Below are 21,076 nucleotides of genomic sequence, written 5' to 3' on the forward strand. Positions count from 1 at the left end.
AAAAGTAACCAGGAAAGCGAGAGATAGATAGAGAGAGAGAGAGAGAGAGAGAGAGAGAGAGAGAGAGAGAGAGAGAGAAGCGACATTTCACAAGCAGGCAAATACGATTCCTTGGGCGTCACCACCGGCAAGGTTAGGGAGCCCCTCGCCGATCATCCTTGGCCCCACAACGCGCGGTCTGGCACGCGCGAACATTGAAAGACGTGCGCTTGTCGTCAGCATCGACGGCATCGTGACCTTACCCAAGGCTGGGCCGCCGCGAGCGAATCAATGTGCTTATGCCTGTCACTTTGACTTCAGCTGGAGCAGACACTCGACTAAGTTACTGCGCCTTTCATTTCGAATGGTGTGTGTTTTGACTCACAATCACGGGACGACATGTGTGCGTGCGGGAAAGTCACGACGCCTCCGGAGGCGACTTGCTCGTGTCGTCGAGGCGTTCTGGTCGACGTAGGTGTAGACGCAGAGCCTAGATGTTGGGCGATGTATATTGCTCTGCAAGCGAACTATAATCGACCGTGGGCTGTAATAAACGTCGGTTATGATCATCACTGAAGCTTTTGTTATCCTGAGACCGGGAGACCCGGCGCGCATTTTCTTTTATAGTGATAGCTGTTATGGGCTTACTCCCCCTGGTTGTTTTGATGTACGCCGGTGCCTGCCAAAATCAGTGGAGAGAAAAATTACAAAGAAAGAAAAGAAAAACTCTCATTATGCCGCGAGGATTTGAACTTAACGACCGACATATCAGCAGTCAGGAATTCTCTCTCTTAGCCACTCTGACTATTGTTTCTTTAATTCCGTGGGAATAATGCTCGTGGTGTGTAGATAAGATTATTTATATTACATTTAGAAACACCGGCAAAGAAAAAGAACACACGCTATGCTACACTATCTAATGAAATTTCAAAATCGATCGAAACAACATAATCGTCGAATAACAGAACCCAATCAGGAATGAGATCAAAGGCTTCGACAACACTGCGCACTTGAGCAACCTGTTTTTCTGTCGATAGACCAACTATGTCGAGCGAGGTGGCTCCGCGTGCCTGTTGGTCGTGCTGCTCTTTCATAATAAATCCCAATAGCAAGAACAAATGATATGGTGTAACATTTAAAGTTTTTTTGAACGGATCCAAACGGATAGCGTAAGATATAGCATAAAGTTTTTTTGATGGTTTCTTGTAAAATATGCAAAAATAAAATACGTCATGATAAATAATGCAGCACTGTTCTACATCCTCAAGTTTATCGCATTGCCCAGAATACTTGTTTTCATGAAGCAATGCCTATATTGGCAAGGTATAAATGTGCAGCTTAAAGAAATACGTTTTCGTTTCTGGCAATTTCCGTTGCTGGCTGACGTCATCTTGTTTTCTTCAAAGATAGCGTGGGGTCAATTAAATGAGTATCCGAAATATTAATTTCAAAAAAGCAGAACGAATTCAGCTTTCAGAAATAGCTAAAAAGTTCTTTTAGTAGACACCTGTCGCCACGTCCGGTTAGGTAAGGCGAGCAAAAAAAGTCCAGTATTTCCACAAACGAATACGACGTAACACTTCTTTTGCATCTCGAAAGAACACTGCTCGCTCGTACCCTGCGAATGTTCAATCCAACAAACAGCGCACGAAACCGTCTAAGGCTTACCACGCATTATACTCTCACGGCTATTGCGTCGCTTCTTCGCGTTATGGGAGATACTATCCTTTTTTATTGATATGAGAGTGCAGGGAGCCTAGACAGGCTTTCAGAAGCGTGTGTGTGCGTGTGCGTGTGTGTGTGTGTGTGCGTGCGTGCGAGTGTTGTGTGTGTGTGTGTGTGTGTGTGTGTGTGTGTGTGTGTGTGTGTGTGTGTGTGTGTGTGTGTGTGTGTGTGTGTGTGTGTGTGTGTGTGTGTGTGTGTGTGTGTGTGCATGCGCGCGCGTGTGCGTGTGTGCGTGTGTGCGTGCGTGTGCGTGCTTATACTTTAGTAAACAGACAAGGAAAAAAAAGAAAACAAGAAAGATGCGGTCCCTGCGATCATACTTGTAAAGGACTTCCACTCAAATTTACACGTCGTCGTATGCTACAGTCGCTTTCAAAAGCCCACTAGTATAAAACAGGGCTGTAGCATCGCATGAGAGCTTGTAAATGTGCAATTTAAATGTTTTTAACAAGTTCTTGCACCTTTATTATGAATTGGCAACATCGCAATGTCAGACCTGTGAAGTTCGTACCTTATCTGATTGTGTTATACACCTTTTGACTACGTTTCTTCAAACACATATGGCGGGATATCATTCAGAACGCCGATGAACCTTCTTGAGTGTCGAGCTGTCAAGCTACTTAAAGTTCAAAGTGCTACCAATGAAAAGTGTAAAGAAATGAACCACAGCGGCAGGCTACACAAAGAATTGGCTTTAATATCGTGCCGCTGTGTGATTACAGCGCTCAACCAAGTTTCCCAATCTTTTCTTACGCTGTTGACGAACATTGTGTGGAAAGAAATATATTTCACGGTTAGCGGGAACTTGAATTTCTCTCTCCTGAGCTTTGGAGTTGTTTCGCGAAGTTTCTGCACGTGGCTACCACGCGCCACGCTGAGGGTGAATGACTTTTATCTAGTGTGTATTTGACTGTAACTGAAGAAATAATCACACTGAGTTCATTTAAAGGTGCCCTGAAACGCTTTCTATCAAAGTTGAGAAGGGCATTTGAAGCTACACGAGCAATACATTGCACAAAAGTACTTCGATGCGTTTAGAAGTATTTAGCAGAAGTAATGGCAAACAGCCCTTTCGTGGTGCTTCCGCTCCTTGTTCAATGCCTTGCATTAGGCAAGCAGGCTGAGAACGGCTGAAGATGACAAATAATGCTATTCGCATAAATTTTTTTTACGCTAGCGGAAAAAAAACGTGCAGCAGCGCTCCCTTCCGGCGCTCAACGACATCGAAAGAAGCGAAAAGCGCCTCGAATACAGTGCTCTCGAAATGCTCTCGAATAAAATAAGAGACAATAATAAAAAAGTGAAAAGTGCCTTCCGGCAATCGGGGTTTAGCAATACTCGCGCCGATTGCATTGCGTTTCTTTGGATGTGCGCCAATAAACCTGCAGTGGCCTTGGTTTGTTCTCGGACATCCCTGTCAGCAGCAGCCGCCGCACACTTGTATTCAAGGTAGAACCGTAGGCACTAGGATTTTAACAACGATTACAGTGAGCGCTGATTTTTTGGGTTTCTTTAACGGTCATCAATTCTTGTTTTTACGGCGCTACGCCTCCGTCGTCGTGTCATGGGTATCGTGCCGTCGTTTCGATGGAGACCACATGCTTCATCCTCAACTTCTTCCTCACCCTGCAACGTTTCTTGGACCTGATGTTGCACATTGAGACGGATGACAAGAGCTGAGGACTTCGACCATGTTTAACAAAAAGAAACTATGTAAGGATGGCACTGCTATGTCGTGTTTAAAGTCCGCGGTTCAATAAACCTGACCATGATCACTTGGAAAGTAGCGTCAATACAATTACCTAAGTTTTTGAACGGACTGACGTTCCCGCATTATGTTGTCACTAGGGCCTGACAAGAGATAATTTGTACATTAGACTGAAGCTGAAAAGACGGGAGGGGGATAAAGAACCAGAAGAAAATTGAAAAAAGAAAGAGAAGGGAATTTTCGCAGACACCCTTTAAGAAAAAATTTAACCAACTGACTTTTCTGCAAACAAACTGCCCAAAGCATGCAGAATGTTCATTGTTCAAATGATGACTACTGCGCGTCCGGTGGACTATTTCATGTTCATTACCATGGCAAGTTCACAGAAGCAAGAACAACGCGCTAACCGCCTAATAATTTGCGTTTTAGCAATTCTCTAGCTGTGACACTCTGGGCAACATGCATTGCAGAAAAGCAAGCTTGGCACTTTTCCGAACAATTCGTCGGGTTCGAATTTGTGCCTCTCGGAACGCGTCATTAGAAGCTGGACATGTGCAGCTTGTGAGATTATGTGGGCTCTTGTGCAGACTCTGAGAGTACCGGTGTCAATGCACGTATTTCGGAGGCAACGGCAGGCAACCTCCCCATTGTTTGGATCGCATCGCTGGTACGATCTGTTGGGAACTCGGCGCTGACGCCCGTGGTTGTACCTGGGTCGCAAGCCCCAAGGGTAGCGTTGGCCTGGCGGCCTGGGGTACAACTGGAAGCATCCGAAGGTCCCGGCAAAGCATGAGTCGACTGGTAACAACGAAACAACTTGTTTATTTTAACATCGCAAAGAGTTGGCGGTCAGGTTTGACCGAAGTAGAGAGACGGGAGAGCACTTCACTCAACAGAAGAAATCGGAGCCCTCCTTTTGGCGTCCGGGGGCAGCTGTTTTTATACTCTCGCAGTTGAGGGCAAGAAGGAACCCCTCAAAAGACGAGCACGTGAATGTACAATGGGCTAATGGTGACGCACACTGTCGAAGCGCTGCCGTAGCACCATGTCGAGCACGATCTCGTAGCACCCTGTCGTAGCGCTGCCGTAGCACCATGTCGAGCACGATCTCGTAGCACCCTGTCGTAGCGCTGCCGGTCGGGCACAATGACTGTAATGAGAGGATGATCCTTTGCGGTCGCATCGCCGCAGTCGCGCCTGGAAACACCTGCCGATGAGCGTTGCGGCGACGACGATCGGGCCAAAATGTCTGCCGCCCCGCCGCAGTCGCGCCGGCAAAACCACGTGTCGCAGGCGAAACGCAACAGACCGCCCCGCCGGGGGAAGGAGATCCCGATGGACAGGGGACTGCATCCGCTGTCCGGAGGGATGTCGCTCGATGATGCTCATAACCGAAGTCGGGCGTCCCTCGACGTTTCTTGAGCGCAGCGCACAGAGAAGGCCTCGTTCTCTCGTTCAGGTTCGCACGGGACACTGCAAAGTGACTTCGGGAGAGTTCACATTTTTGTTCTCGTTCCCGGCAAGCGTTAGAACTACGCTGAAACTCAACCGCTCAGTCAGCAAGCACGGCACAACCCTCACTAAGCCCTGCCAGGCTCTTTCCCCTTTTTATACCACTGCCTAGTTCCTTACAGTAGTCTAGCATCACTCAGAACGCGTCCACAAATTGAAAAATTGCACTAGAAAGCATATCATCACTTTGAAACACTAAACAAAAGCAATATGTTAAAAAAAATCCTGCCTCAGGAAGAAAAACATCAGTAACAAACAATTTTGAGGCTGATTCCTACGTTAGGGGCTTCGACTTAAGCCATCGGCGTTACCGTTGAGACTCCCCTTTTTGTAACGCACCTCAAAGGAATATTGTTGTAAAGCGAGGCTCCAGCGCAGGAGGCGGCCATTTTTGGGAGAGATGGTCTGCAGCCATTGGAGAGGGCAGTGATCCGTCTCGATGATAAACCTCGAGCCGGCTAGATAGCATGACAATTTCTGAACGGCCCACACGAGACACGCACACTCTTTCTCGGTGGCGCTATACGCCTGCTCACGACTGGACAGCTTACGACTAGCATACAGGACGGGGTGTTCTACTTCTCCATTTTCCCGTTGGCACAGTACAACGCCCATGCCTCGCTCACTAGCATCGCACTGAACAACGAACCCTTTTGTATAGTCTGGCGATCGTAGCACAGGCTGGTTTGTTAGGGCACTCTTTAGGGCGCTAAAAGCTCTTTCCTTTGTCTCGTCCCAGACGACTGTTTGAGGCTCTGTTTTTCTTAGAGCATCCGTCAGGGGAGCCGCGATATCAGAGTACCTAGGGATGTACCTCTGATAGTAGCCGGCGACACCCAAGAACGACCGAATATCGGTCTTGGTGCGCGGTTGCGGAAAGTCTCGCACAGCGGCCACTTTTATTTCAGAGGGGCGGCGACGACCCTGACCAATCACGTGACCGAGGTAGACAACCTCGGCCTGTGCTAACTGGCACTTAGGAGCCTTGACTGTCAAGCCCGCTTCGCGCAGGCGGGTTAGCACTGCCCGCAAGTGTGCCATATGCTCAGACCAGGATGCGGAGAATATCGCTACGTCGTCTAGATACGGTAAAGCGAATTCTTGCTGTCCCCGCAACACTTTATCCATGAGACTTGAAAAACAGTATGGCGCGTTCTTCAAACCAAAACTCAACACTTTAGGACGGAATGTTCCCATTGGTGAAATGAACGCCGCATACCTACTAGCCTCTTCTGTAAGTGGAACCTGCCAATAACCCCTGACAAGATCTAGGGTGGAAATAAACTGAGCGCTACTAACTTTCTCAAGGCGCTCCTCGATGTTAGGGATCGGATAAATTTGATCCTTAGTGATGGAATTAAGCCTGCGGTAGTCGACGCAAGGACGAGGTTCCTTGCCCGGTACCTCAACTAAAATCAAAGGGGAGGTATAATCACTCTCACCTGCCTCAATAACACCGAGCTGTAGCATTTTCTTTACCTCAGCCTCCATAATATCGCTCTGGCGGGGTGACACCCGATACGCCTTGGATCGTACTGGCTCTGTGGAGGTAAGTTCTATATCATGAGTAAGTACAGAAGTCCTACCAGGCCTCTCAGAGAACAGACCTTGAAACTCTTGTAATAGCTGGTGTAGTTCGGTTTTCTGCTCGGGCGACAGCGGTGTTTTACTGATAAGGTCACTAATGACTTGACCGGTGTCTTCCCTGTTCGTCACTGAGCCTAGTTCCGGAAGCTCGACCGGAAGCTCTTCAGGAACGTTTACCATCATGCACACCACTGCTTCCCTTTGTCTATAAGGTTTGAGCAGATTACAGTGGTAAACTTGCTGTGCTTTCCGCTTTCCTGGCAGACTTACCACGTAGTTAACGTCCGACAGTTTCTGAACAATTCGTGCTGGGCCCTCCCACTGCACGTCTAGTTTGTTGTTTAGCGATGTGCGCAATATCATGACCTCATCGCCAACCTCAAAACGACGGGCCCTGGCTGTCCGATCATAATAAACCTTGGCCCTCTGCTGGGCCTTTGTCATTGCTTCACCTGACAACTCCTGTGCCCTTCTTAAGCGTTCGAGGAGCTTAAGCACGTACTCCACCACGACTGGGTCGTCGCCCCTACCTTCCCACGATTCTCGAAGCATGCGAAGCGGAGATCGAAGCGAGCGACCGTACACCAGTTCAGCTGGCGAAAACCCCGTAGCCGCATGCGGCGCGGTCCTTAAAGCAAACATCACCCCAGGCAGACACAGCTCCCAGTCAGTTCGATGTTCAAAACACAACGCTCTCAACACGCGCTTCATGACGGAGTGGAGCTTCTCAACGGAATTCGACTGTGGGTGGTACACTGAGCTGTGTAACAGCTTTACCCCACACCTTTCGAGAAAAGTTGTCGTCAAAGCGCTAGTAAACACTGTGCCCTGATCTGATTGGATTTCCGCAGGGAAACCAACTCGCGCAAATATGGACAGTAGTGCATTAACTATCTCAACTGAGCTGAGTTCTTTAAGCGGCACTGCTTCAGGGAACTTTGTCGCTGGGCAGATCACAGTCAAAATGTGTCTGTACCCCGTGGCTGTTACCGGCAGAGGTCCCACAGTATCAATAACGAGCTGTCTAAAAGGCTCCGTAATGATAGGTACCAATTTCAACGGCGCCCTCGATTTGTCCCCTGGTTTGCCCACCCGCTGACAAGTGTCACATGTCCTCACGAAATGGTCTGCGTCCCGAAAACACCCTGGCCAATAGTACTCTTGCAAGAGACGGTCCTTAGTTTTCTTAACTCCAAGGTGTCCGGACCACGAACCCCCGTGTGACAAGCGCAACAGATCCTGACGATAGCATTGAGGCACGATCAGCTGATCGAACTCCACTCCTCTGCGGTCTAGATACTTCCGGTACAGGACTCCACCTCTTTCCACAAAACGCGCAGTTTTCCTGGCGATACCTTCTTTGACATTGCAGCGCACGTTTTCCAGGCTGCCATCCTTTTTTTGCTCGGCTATCAAAGCCGTCCGGCTGACTTTTAGCAACCTATCAAGTCCGTCTGACGTAGGCGCGATGAGCAAATCAGTAGATAGCTCTTCTAACTTTCCCGCGTCGGGCGTTTCCTCTCCAGTATCTGGCGCCTTTAACGTTACAGACTCAAGTTTATTCAGTTCGGGCGTGCTCGGAATATCAGCTTGCTGCGCCTCTGACCCTTTTTCGTTGTTTGATAACGTCGGCCCCGCAACTACCGCCTTTGCAGCGAGCTCCCGAACCTTCGATCTGGTTAAGGCCTGAACACTAGCTTCACCAAACAAAAGCCCCTTCTCGCGCAGGAGGTGATCGGACCTGTTTGAAAATAGGTACGGGTACTGGGGGGGCAGCATAGATGACACTGCCGCCTCCGTCTCAAGCGCTCCGAAAGGTCCTTCAATAAGCACTTTTGCTACCGGCAGACACACGCTATGAGCTTCCACGACTTGCTTGATCCATGCGCACTCGCCCGTGAACATATGGGGTTCTACGTAAGACGGGTGAACTACATCCATCGTAGCTGCGGAATCGCGAAGCACTCGGCACTCTTTCCCGTTCACGAGGAGGTCTCGCATGTAAGGCTCGAGAAGCTTCATGTTCTCGTCAGTGCTGCCTATTGAAAAAAACACAACTTTTGGTGTTGTTTCCGGACACTGCGCCGAAAAGTGACCCGGCTTCTGGCACGTATAACAAACGCGCGCTTGCCTCATCTCGAACCGCTTTCTGCGTTCGGCTTCGGCTGCTGCCGTCTCCTTAGGTTCGGTCGCACTGCTTCCACTCGCATCCGCACTACGCGTGTTCCCCTTTGCTCTCATGGGTGTGAACTTCGGCCTCTCAAACTTCGAGCCAAATTCACCCTTTTGACCGTCCTTAGCTCCGCGAGCCCGACGCGTCACAAACTCCTCGGCTAGCTCAGCGGCTTTAGCCACCGTACAAACGTCTGGCCTATCCAAGACCCAGTATCGCACGTTCTCCGGTAACCGACTATAAAACTGTTCTAGCCCGAAACACTGCAGAACTTTATCGTGGTCACCAAACGCTTTCTCTTCTTTGAGCCACTCCTGCATGTTCGACATAAGCCTATACGCAAACTCTGTATATGACTCACTTCTGCCTTTCTCATTTTCCCGAAACTTCCGACGGAACGCCTCCGCAGACAGCCGGTACTTTTTTAGCAGACTCGATTTTACTTTGTCGAAATCCTCTGCTTCCTCTCTATCCAAGCGAGCGACTACGTCGGCCGCCTCGCCGGGTAACAAAGTGAGCAAGCGCTGTGGCCACGTTTCCCGAGAGAACCCCTGCTTCTCGCACGTTCGCTCAAAGTTAACCAGGAACAAACCAATGTCCTCTCCAAGCTTAAACGGCCGCATTAGGTCAGTCATTTAGAACAATACGCGTTCTCCTGCACCGTGTGCCTGACTTCTATTACGAGCGCGTTCCATCTCTACCTCAAGACGCTTCATTTCCAAAGCGTGTTGACGGTCACGCTCTTGTTGCTCTCGCTCTTTCTGTTCTTTACGTTCACGCTCTTCTCTTTCTTTTGCAGTCTCCCTCTCTTCAATGGTCTCAAGGCATTCCGACAGCTCGTCATCCTCAGCCTCTAACTCAAGAATAGCCTTTAGCAGTTCTGGTTTTCTGAGTTTGTCTGAGACATCCAGACCCAACTCTCTTGCAAGCTCCAACAATTTCGGTTTGCGCAACGACTTCAAATCCATGGCTGCTCTGAATGCTGCTTTCTCTACTGCTTACTATTGTCTTGCCGCAAACTAACCCGGCAGCAACGACAACCACAATTACCAGCTCTGTTTCTAACACTAACAAAAGCCTGGCAAAGCTCAGAAGAAGAAAGTCCCGCACTCACCAAACCTCGCAGGCAGGAATTCCGCGCAGTCGTTCCGCTGCAGGCAACCAGTCGTCACACAGGGCTCGTTGCACTGCTCCCGGATCGTCGTTGAGCTGCTCAGCATACAGTCAACTGCATCTCTTCGCTGCTGGCCTCCGTTGTCGCGATCTCACCGCTGGCAGACAGTTGTTTGAAGTCGGAGGCGATCTCACCGCTGCCAACCAGATGTTTGGATCGCACCGCTGGTACGATCTGTTGGGAACTCGGCGCTGACGCCCGTGGTTGTACCTGGGTCGCAAGCCCCAAGGGTAGCGTTGGCCTGGCGGCCTGGGGTACAACTGGAAGCATCCGAAGGTCCCGGCAAAGCATGAGTCGACTGGTAACAACGAAACAACTTGTTTATTTTAACATCGCAAAGAGTTGGCGGTCAGGTTTGACCGAAGTAGAGAGACGGGAGAGCACTTCACTCAACAGAAGAAATCGGAGCCCTCCTTTTGGCGTCCGGGGGCAGCTGTTTTTATACTCTCGCAGTTGAGGGCAAGAAGGAACCCCTCAAAAGACGAGCACGTGAATGTACAATGGGCTAATGGTGACGCACACTGTCGAAGCGCTGCCGTAGCACCATGTCGAGCACGATCTCGTAGCACCCTGTCGTAGCGCTGCCGTAGCACCATGTCGAGCACGATCTCATAGCACCCTGTCGTAGCGCTGCCGGTCGGGCACAATGACTGTAATGAGAGGATGATCCTTTGCGGTCGCATCGCCGCAGTCGCGCCTGGAAACACCTGCCGATGAGCGTTGCGGCGACGACGATCGGGCCAAAATGTCTGCCGCCCCGCCGCAGTCGCGCCGGCAAAACCACGTGTCGCAGGCGAAACGCAACACCATGTGACCGTAGCTAATACACTATATGGCAGTCGTTCGCAGCACTGCCTTGAGCTCAGACGTCATCAGAGGGCTTTAGCTTGTCCGCAAACTTACTGCTTTTTGATCACCGGATTAGCCGAGTCGTAAACGACAGCGTCAACGCTGGTACCTACATCTGGTGAAGATTTATCCAAATACAAAGCTCTTAACAAATTGTACTGCGTCAACTTTATCGTCGAAGTAAAATCATAAATGTACTGTATGTTAATTACAGTGATGCTTCCAGTACTTTACACGAGCAGTTAACTAGCACGTATAAGTCACTGCAGATGTTGAGTCACTCAGATGTTGCTACCGGCGCTGTTACGGCTGCACACCTCTCCGGTAACCCTGTGTACCGCAAACGCTCATACGTTCACAAGCATGCTAAACTCTGTACTATCAGCATTTTTCTCGTGTCATCATCATGTCACCGCCGTCATGACTATCGTGTCGTCATGTTGTCATCTTTGAATACAGTTGCTAATGTTAGCACCGGACAAAGTGTCATCGTTGGGGGCGTGGGTTAAGTAGTAACTTTTAGCTAATAGATTCCAGAGTCAGAGCAACCTAGTCTATTAATTTTTTTTTTTGTACAAGCGCTTGATATCCCGTGTTGATAGGCTTAACTTTTTTTACTCGCACAGGGAAGAGGGTGCCTGCTGTTGCAGCGCTTAAATGGTATCGCGCAAACAAATACCTTACTTCACTTTGCACAGTTACTTAAACGAGATTTTGCTTGGCATAAACATCAGACCAGGTATCGCATCAAGATAAGTTTTCGTCAACTATCGGCATCATAAATAAACTGCAGTCAATGTAATTTTGGTGTACTGAAGTGATCGGGAGTTGTCGAACAAGGACTGTCGCTGTGGCCAACGCTATCGACAAGGGGACCCGTATTCGTCTGAGTCTGACAAAGACAAGGCCCCTTGTCGATGTCGACAAGGCCCCTTGTCAAGACAAGGCCCCTTGCCCTCAGTGATATTCCTAGTTCGACAACTCCCGCTAATTCAAATCTACACAGTGCTATGAACCTCCGTCTCGTTTCGATTTTAGTACCCTGCGCTTTGAGGACATACATTTAAGTACCTTTGAAGGGCACATCGCAGTCTTTCTCTTTTCCTCGATTAGTGACGCCGATCGTTTATTTGCCCTACTTTCACGGACATGGAGCTCATAGCAAACAGACCGCTCGAAGACGTCAAGGGTGCCTTCCATATAGTTATTAGCTTCAAACAAACAAACAAACAAACAAACAAACCCCTCTGTGTAAGCGCTCGCTCGCGCGGGCACGTCCCTGCTGTAGATTGTCCGAAGTGGCGTGGCACTGTAGTTGCAACCGTAAATAGCTGTCTGCATTTGCTAAAACCCTACGCACCGCCCCAGCAATGAGAATCCTCGTACTGACTCCTTACCATTGCAAAGACAATGTGGTGCGTTTTCTCGATATGGCGCGATTCAGTACGCCATAGAACGCCAACGTGTCCCTAATGTTAGCACGTCCCTTACGTTGGCGCTTTTGCCACGGTGATCTTTATGAAGATGTATACACATACGTTATCACGGATTAACTTCTTAACAGATATTGAAATGCATTAGTTTTTTTGGTTTGACCTACTCTGAATTTCAAACGATTCGCTGAGGGAATTGACAGTGACGTGTAACTTCTCATTTGAACGCACGAGAAAATGTTAAAACGCGCATTTTTAAGCGCTAAAAACTCAAGTGAAATGAGTCTGGGTAGAAATAAATTATTATCCCACGTTCTACACGACACTACATGATCAATTTGTTCGCTGCAGTGCTTTTACACCTAACTGTAACGAAAATCACCGCGGCATAATGTTTTATTTTCTCTGCACCATTACATGTGTTCTTTAGAACTGATAGTAGCGCTAAAAGGGGCGGACACATGGTGACAAGAAGACACGACGACGAGGGAACGCTACTGACAACTCGTTTACTTTTGAAAAGGGTTCAAATTTAAGACAAGCACTACACATGCGCACAACCGAACTGCGCCAGCCTTCTTTTACAAACAATGACATCGCAATATCGCAAGCCGTCACGGGTTAAAGAATGTTTTAAGGAATGCACCACCAAGTGTCCCACCACCAAGTTTTATTGAAGCATTGCATGTGTGCAAGTGCAGATAGAATCCTCGGATGCCAGATAGCCTGTCAGCAGAGGTAGAGACCAAGAGGAACATGGGCCCTCGCAATATAGTTGTTGCTGGCTTAGCGTAATGATACATTCGAATGAAAGAAACGCGTCGACTAACATACCGAGCGAAAAACACAAATAGAAAAGCGGGCAGCTTCACCATTGGACAAGAGTGTGCCTGACTGCTTACGTGTAATGAAGAGAAGGAAAGCGCTAACAGGAGTGGAAAGCAAGGAGGGCAAAGAATGAATACTGCTTATGAACATGCATAGATGATCACCGTGCACTCAGAGTATTTTTATCCAATCCCCACGAATTCGTGAGTTACAGCGGCGGCCTATAATGACTTTCCTTGTATATAACGACCTAGACCAGGGTTACAAAATATTCTGTTCCGAGAATGGTCGGTCGTCTAGCTAGTTTAGCTTAGAACGGAGATAATTTCTTTCGTCGTCGTAGCAAGGGCACTTACAGACAAAGCGTTTAGTGCACTCTCTTGCACACTCTCGGAAATTTCGATTTAAAGAAAATTATGCAGATCCCACGCACTGTAGGAATCAGTTTCATGCGAATAATCTCGGCGGCATATGTGTCTATCCAGCGTCGTTTGGAGTTACTCAAAAGGCCACTACGCTTGGTCCATCGCGTTTGCGTAAAACAAGCGATTGTTTGTTCGGCGGGGAGCCTTTTACTTTGAACGAGAAAAAAAAGATAATGTTACAACCTGTTACGTTAGGACCTGAGCCGATCCCGAAGGCGGCGCGATTTACCAAGGCGTCTCAATGTGTTAGGTGCCACGAAGCCATGACAGGAGAAACTGGCTCACTTCCGCCCGTGACACACAGGAAAGACAGGGCCAACTTTGCTGCCCGAATGGAAGCTACCGCGCATACACGTGCTCTCGCTCGTGCTGTGTCACGTGACACGCGTGCCAGTCGTATCTCGGAGTTAGCGTTTGCGTAACGAGAGAAACGCGTGCGCGATCGTGACCCAACTGCCCGAGCACTCGGGCTGAAACGCAGAGGTTGTATCTCGCCGCCGGACGCTTGAATTCCTTTCTTCTAATTGCTGAGACCCGAAATGAGACGAGAAAGGAACCTATCTACCGGAAGGGGTCTGGAATGAGTGAGTGAGTGAGTGAGTGAGTGAATGAGTGAGTGAGTGAGTGAGTGAGTGAGTGAGTGAGTGAGTGAGTGAGTGAGTGAGTGAGTGAGTGAGTGAGTGAGTGAGTGAGTGAGTGAAACAACCTTATTTTGTCCACTATAGACGTAAGAAAACTCCACGCCACCTGGCTAGGCCCACTCGGGGACCATCAGGTGGAACCTGACGGCCCTGTCGCGAGCCCTCTGGACTGCCAGGATTTGAGAGGTCTGATCCTGGGCCCTAATTAGCCTCATCATTTCCTCTTGACTGAAAGGGGGACCGGCAGAGGCACAGCCCCACAGGACATGTTCGAAGTCCGCATAATGAGCCAAAGAATGATTCGCATTAAAAGGAGACGTTCGTTAACGCAGCGCACTGTCAAGGGCAATAGAGCAAGGTTTCCGGGAAAGGGGGAGGTATTTTACAGCATTCCAAGGGATTGGTGAATTTCGGCGCACTCCGTTTCGTCGTCGTCAGAATGAGCAAATTTATTCCGGCAGGCTTCTCGTAGAACATCTTATAAACAAAGGTACTCGAATGCTGAGCTATGCCAAAGCTAACTTTTATTCAGCCGCTTCGAACAGGAATATCGTTTTTTTACACTGCCCTATAACTTCTGCATCGTCTAATTACATATCAACAATCAGGTATTTAAGTATTGAAGTAACGGGTTAGAGAGAGAACGTTTTTTTTTATTTTGCTTTATTCTCATAGCTAATGTTTAATCACATAGTGCTATCTTTCTTCTAGCGTTGCGAGAATTAGGCATGTTGAAATATTTCAATCTTTCATTCTTAGTTTATAACTGTTTTGAATTAGAGTTCCTTCATTCAGTCATCTTGTTATTTTTCTGTTTTTGTGTTTTTTATTAACACGGAGGTGTCACGTCTACTTATGTATTCTCAGGACTATAATTCGCACGCGCTGTATAGTCCAAAGGGACAAACTTCGACAGGAATTGGGTGTTTCATCTTGTGGAGGAGGAGGAGGAGGAATAAACTTTATTAGTTGAAATGAGCCGACGGTCAAATCGTCCGAGGTGGGCGGCGTCCCTAGTCCAGGATGCCGTGGGCTTGAGCTGATAGCTTGGCCCTGCTCACCAGGCGATGCTGGTCTTCAGGGCTCGAGCTTATCAGTTGGGCCTCCCACTGCTCGACGGTTGGTCCGGTGATGGGCGGTGTCGATGGATTTTGTTGACATTCCCATACCATGTGGTAGAGGGTATTAAGCATAGAGCAGAAGGCGCATTTGTGAGTATAGGTCGTAGGGTACATTGCGTGTAGCAGGGTGCCGTGCGGGAATGTGCCGGTCTGTAGTTTTCGGAAGATCACCGCCTCTTCTCTTGTCAGCTGGGGATGCGGGGGTGGATAGATCCTTTTACCCAGTCTGTAGTGGCTCAGGATATCGGCGTGTCTTTTCGGGACGCTATCTTGTTGGTCTACCGGTTCTCGTGAACCTGGCGGGATAGCCCGGAGAATGTGATCTCTGGCAGCGGCATTAGCCGCTACATTACCCGCCAGGGACTCGAATACAGTAAACAGAAGGTAAGCAAAAATTTTATTGGTTGAAGTTTATTTTTTTTTTTTGTTTACCGCATACCCCACCGATTTACATAAGCGGTGGGGTTGGCAGAATAAAAGCGGCATAACGGCAGCTTTTCAACATATTGGTCGTACATACTGTGGCAAAGGTAATACATATTGTAACGATGTTAATAAAACAACGGTATTTATTAAGGGCGAACTTGTGCCCACAAATAAAAGTCGCTGCGGTCGTGAAGAAATCCGCGGCAGTTGCGTTCTCAAACTGGGCTCGAACCGTCTTCTTGTTTCTTCTCGCGTGACACCTCGTGCGCGTGGCGCATGCGAGCCGGGTCCAACCGGCTCCTCGTGCCACGAAGATCGCTGCCTGTTGCTGAACAACACCACGGTACGGCGTGCACAGCGGGGCGCGCAACTTGAATGTCACCAAATGGTCGCATCATCCCTCTCCTTACCGCATCGGCCCGATGCGTGAGAGGAAGTACGGGTTGCTGTGGGCTCTCAATTTTTTTTTGTTCATGACCTTTCCTGGTAGGGTTTCATGCGGACAACATGCACAACTTCCATATAGTTGCTCCGTCTTGGGCTCTCATGTCCAGCGGATTTCACTTCGTAAGTGACGTCGCTTATTCGACGAAGTATTTCGTAAGGGCGGGAGTATTTGCACAGAAGCTTTTCAGACAGTCCACGGCTTCGCACTGGGGTCCATACCCAAACCTTGTCACCGGGATGAGAATGAGCTTCACTACAGCGCTGGTTGTGCCGCCTGGACTCGATGCGTTGTTGGCGGCGTATTCGGTACCTTGCCATCTGTCGTGCCTAATCAGCTCTTTGCAAGAAATCATAGAGGTCAGATGAGTTATTGGTTTCTTCATCTAACGGCAACATAGCATCCAAAGTTGTGGTTACTGCTCGGCCGAGTACAAGTTCAAGGGGAGCGACTCGTGTTGTTTCTTGAGCGGCCGTATTATATACGAAGGTGATGTACGGAAAAATTTCGTCCCACAGCCTATGTTCAACGTCGACATGCATCGAAAGCATGTCAGTATGTGTTCTGTTGCGACGTTCCGTTAAACCGTTTGTCTGGGGGTGGTACGCCGTAGTTCTCCTATGATCAGTATGTGTCATTTGCAACAAGCATTTCATTAGGTCCGCAGTAAAGGCTGTTCCACGATCGGTAATAACAACTGTGCGAGCGCGATGCCTGAGCATGATATTGTTGACATAGAATTTTGCAACTTCGACGACCGTTGCACTGTACAGGGAATTTAGTTTCTGCGTAACGGGTCAGATAGTCCGTGACCACAACTATCCACTTTTTGACTAAAGATCATGTTGGGAAGTGTCCAAGGAGGTCCATACGGACTTGTTGGAATGGGGCTTTTGGTGGCTCTATTGGCTGGAGGAGGCCTGCTGTTTTGACGGATGAAGTCTTGCGCCTTTGACACTCGCGACAAGTCTTGACGAAGTGCTGCACTGATGCTAATAACTTAGGCCAGTAGTATCTCAGACGAATCCTGGTCAATGTACGGCTCACGCCCATGTGTCCAGATGTCAGTTGATCGTTACATGCGTGCAAATTTCTTCTCGCATAGCTGTGGGTACGAAAAGCAAAAACTTTGTCTCGCTGTTCTCAAAGTTTCTCTTGTAGAGGACATTTCCTCGCATACAGAACGAGGATAGCCCTCTAGAGAAAATGCGCGGAGTTGAACGTCGAGTCCCTCCAGGCGCTGTATAAGTGGAAGCAAGTCTGGGTCATCTCGTTGTTGTTGAGCGATTTGTGACACGTCAACAATGCCAAGGAACGGGAAATCCTCTTCTTCTGACACAGTAGTATCGACTGGTGCGCGTGACAAGCAGTCGGCATCGCTGTGTTTCCTCCCGGATCGGTATACGACAGTAATATCATACTCTTGAAGCCTAAGGCTCCATCTTGCTAGTCGTCCGGATGGATCCTTGAGATTCGCCAGCCAGCAAAGCGAATGGTGATCCCTGACTGCTCCGAATGGTCTACCATAGAGGTAGGGCTGAAATTTACATGTTGCCCAAATGAATGCAAGACACTCTTTCTCGGTTGCTGAGTAGTTTGCCTCTGATTTCGAAAGCTTACGGCTGGCATAAGCTATTACTTTCTCCTGGCCGTTCTTCCACTGTACTAGTATGGCACCGAGGCCGACGTTACTCGCATCGGTATGAACTTCAGTGTCGGCAGTCTCATCAAAATGGGTAAGGATTGGAGAAGCTTGCAGGCGTTTTCTTAACTCGTCAAAGGCGTCTTGTTGTTCGTTTTCCCACATGAAAGGTTGATCTTCTCTTGTTAGTATTGTAAGCGGCTCAGCAATCTTTGAAAAGCTTTCCACAAATCTTCTGTAGTATGCGCATAAACCCAAAAGAACGTCGCACTGACTTTTTGACTGTGGTTGTCGGGAACCTCGCAACAGCTGCTGTCTTTTCGTGATCTGGCCGAACGCCTTCAGCACTGATGACGTGTCCGAGAAACCGAAGTTCATCGAAGCTGAAATGACATTTTTCCGGCTTAATTGTCAAGTCTGCAGCGCGGATAGCTCCTAGTACTAGTCGCAGGCGCTCTAGATGTTGGTCAAATGTGACGGAATATACGACCACATCATCGAAATACAGTAAGCACGACTGCCATTTCAATCCTGCAAGCACAGTGTCCATCATTCGCTGGAACGTTGCAGGCGCGGAACAGAGGCCGAATGGAAGCGCTTTAAATTCGTAGAGGTCATCAGGGTTTACGAATGCTGTCTTTTCACGGTCCCGCTCATCCACCTCTATTTGCCAATGTCCACTCTTGAGATCCAGTGAGGAGAAAAGCTTTGGACATCGGAGCCGATCTAACGTATCGTCGATACGTGGAAGGGGACATACATCCTGCTTAGTTACGCTGTTAAATTGCGGTAGTCGACACAGAATCGAAGTGTTATCTTTTTTCTTGACGAGCACTACGGGAGACGCCCATGGACTGCTGGAAGGCTGAATAACGTCATCTGAAAGCATCTCCTCGACTTGCTTCTTGATGATCTCCCTTTCTTTTGGTGAAACTCAATACGGGTGCTGGCATACCCGTCTTGTGGCGTCCTCTGTTCTGATTCTGTGCTTTGCAACAGACGTGCGCCGTACCTTCGAGGAAGTGGAGAAGCAGTCAGAAAAATCCTTTATCAGGGCATATATCTGCTTCTTTTGGGCTTCCAGGAGTCTCGGGTTGGCGGTAATTGATCTGTCGACACTGCAGGTTACTGCCAGGGCAGTTGACGTTGTAGTTAGGCTGCATAATTTGGTCGCTACACAGAACTTGTGGAAATAGGCAATAGCTGTTCCTTGTGCGATGTGTTGGAATTCATTTCCGAAATTCGTAAGTGCGACATTTGAATGGCCATCGCTTAACTGAACAAGACCCCGAGCCACGCAAATACCTGTGTTGAAAATGAGCTCTATGTTTACATCTGCTATGCCTTCGCGGTCGGAAAATCTTTCATTCTCCACAAGAACTATTATACTGCAACATGGCGGCACAGTTACGTCATCATAAACGACGCGCAGTGCAGCGAGAAGTCACTTCTCCGATTCTTCCACAGGTATAGCTTGTTTTGTCGAGAAAGACACACTGGACCTACGTAGGTTAATTATGGCGCCGTTAGCTTGTAGAAAATTCATTCCCAATATAAGTTCCCGTGAACATTCTGGCAGTACAATAAAGTCAGAAACGTAAGTGAAGCCTTTTTATCGTAAGTCTTGCGGTGCATCGGCCAAGGGGCGTAATAAGATGACCGCCTGCCCTGCGTATCTGCGGACCAGTCCACTGCGTCACAACTCTTTTCAGGTGCTTCGCCATCTTGAAGCTTACTACCGAATAATCAACGCCGGTATCGACTAAGGCATTCAGCTCGCATACGTCTATTATCAATCGCCAATCTGACGTAATCGTTTCGTTCCTGCACCTGTATACTGGAATTATCTCGTCACCGTACTGGAACCGCGTTGGAGGTTCTTCGTAACTCTGGTTATCAGCGGACTCACCTCCACAGGTCGCTTGCTTCAGTTTTCCTGGTGTGGACTTGGTGAAAGACGCCTAGGCAATCTTGGAGACGCGCGTGGGCTATGCGATCGGTAGCGCATGTGCGACGGTGACCGTGATTGATGTTGGCAAGGAGTAACGGGGCTTTGGCGCGTGGACAAGTATTCTTCGATCTCCGCTGGCCGTTCACCGTTTCGGAGGCATGGTACGCTTAAGGGAAAACCTCTTAATCCAGCTTGACGGTACGGGCAGAACCTATACAAGTGACCCGCTTCTCCGCAGTGGAAACACAGAGGCCTCCGCTCGTGGTCACGCCAGACGTCACTTTTTCGGGGCCTTTGTTCCACAAAACGAGGTGCACTATGTGCTGAAGGCGGATAGGCAGCCGGTGGTTCCAGCAGACGAGGTGCCCTGCGTACTGTCGGCGGGTAGGGAACGGTTGTCGCAACTGCTCCATTACTGTGAACCGCAGGTTGCCTGAGTACGTCGGCGAACGTTGGGGTGCGCCGCATTGGCTGTGGCTCACGCTCTGGATCCCGTATGACCTGCCTCAGTTCGTCCCGGACAACGTCGATGATAGATAGTGCAGTTGGAGCCTGAGGTGTCTGCAGCTTGTCGAGATCTTCCCTGATCACTAACCATACGAGCTCCCGCAGGGCTTCAAGGTCGTTTGGCACACCTCCACAGAAGACATGGGCAGGTGCAGCGCTTGCCTCCCGGTTGTATTGCCGAGCCCGCTGTTCCAGCGTCTTTTCCATGATCATTGCTTCGTATCTGAACTCGGCGACCGTGCGCGGTGGGTTCCGGACGAGAACTGCGAAGAGTTCCTATTTTACTCCATGCATGAGTTAGCGCAGCTTCTTATCTTCACTGTTGTTTGGATTAGCACGCTTGAGCAGGCGGGACATGTCCTCGATGTACATCGCCACGTTATCATTTGTGAGTTGGTTCCTAGCTTGAAGTGCAATTTCCGCCTTTCCTTTACGATCCGTGCTGGCGTATGTTGCTAGCAGTTGTCGTCGAAATTCCTCCCAAGAGAACAAAGAGGGTTCGTGGTTTTCATACCACGTTTTTGCGAAGTCCTCCAAAGTGAAATATACGTTACGGAGCTTCTGTCTTTCATTCCATTCATTAAAGCTCGCCACTCTCTCGAACAGTTCCAACCAGTCTTCCACATCTTCGAACAAGTCGCCGTGGAATGTTGGCGGCTTGCGAGGTTGGCTTACGACCAGCTGTGCCGGTGTTAACTGGCTAGGCATTGTGGCGGCGTCCGTTGTCTGAGTTTCCCTTGGCATGAAGAGAAGAGGGCCGAATTCGGGCGAGTCATCTCGAAGACGGCGGCGGGTCCGCTGGTGTACAGGTGTCAGTTCCACGCGATGGACTCGCTGGTGGTCGGGACTACGTTGACTTCCGTTCGTGGGGCTTCGACTCATACCCAGCACCTCCACCAGAAATGTAACGATGTTAATAAAACAACGGTATTTATTAAGGGCGAACTTGT

This window comes from Dermacentor variabilis, chromosome 4 (genome assembly GCF_050947875.1).
Source record: "Dermacentor variabilis isolate Ectoservices chromosome 4, ASM5094787v1, whole genome shotgun sequence".
Classification (NCBI taxonomy): domain Eukaryota; kingdom Metazoa; phylum Arthropoda; class Arachnida; order Ixodida; family Ixodidae; genus Dermacentor; species Dermacentor variabilis.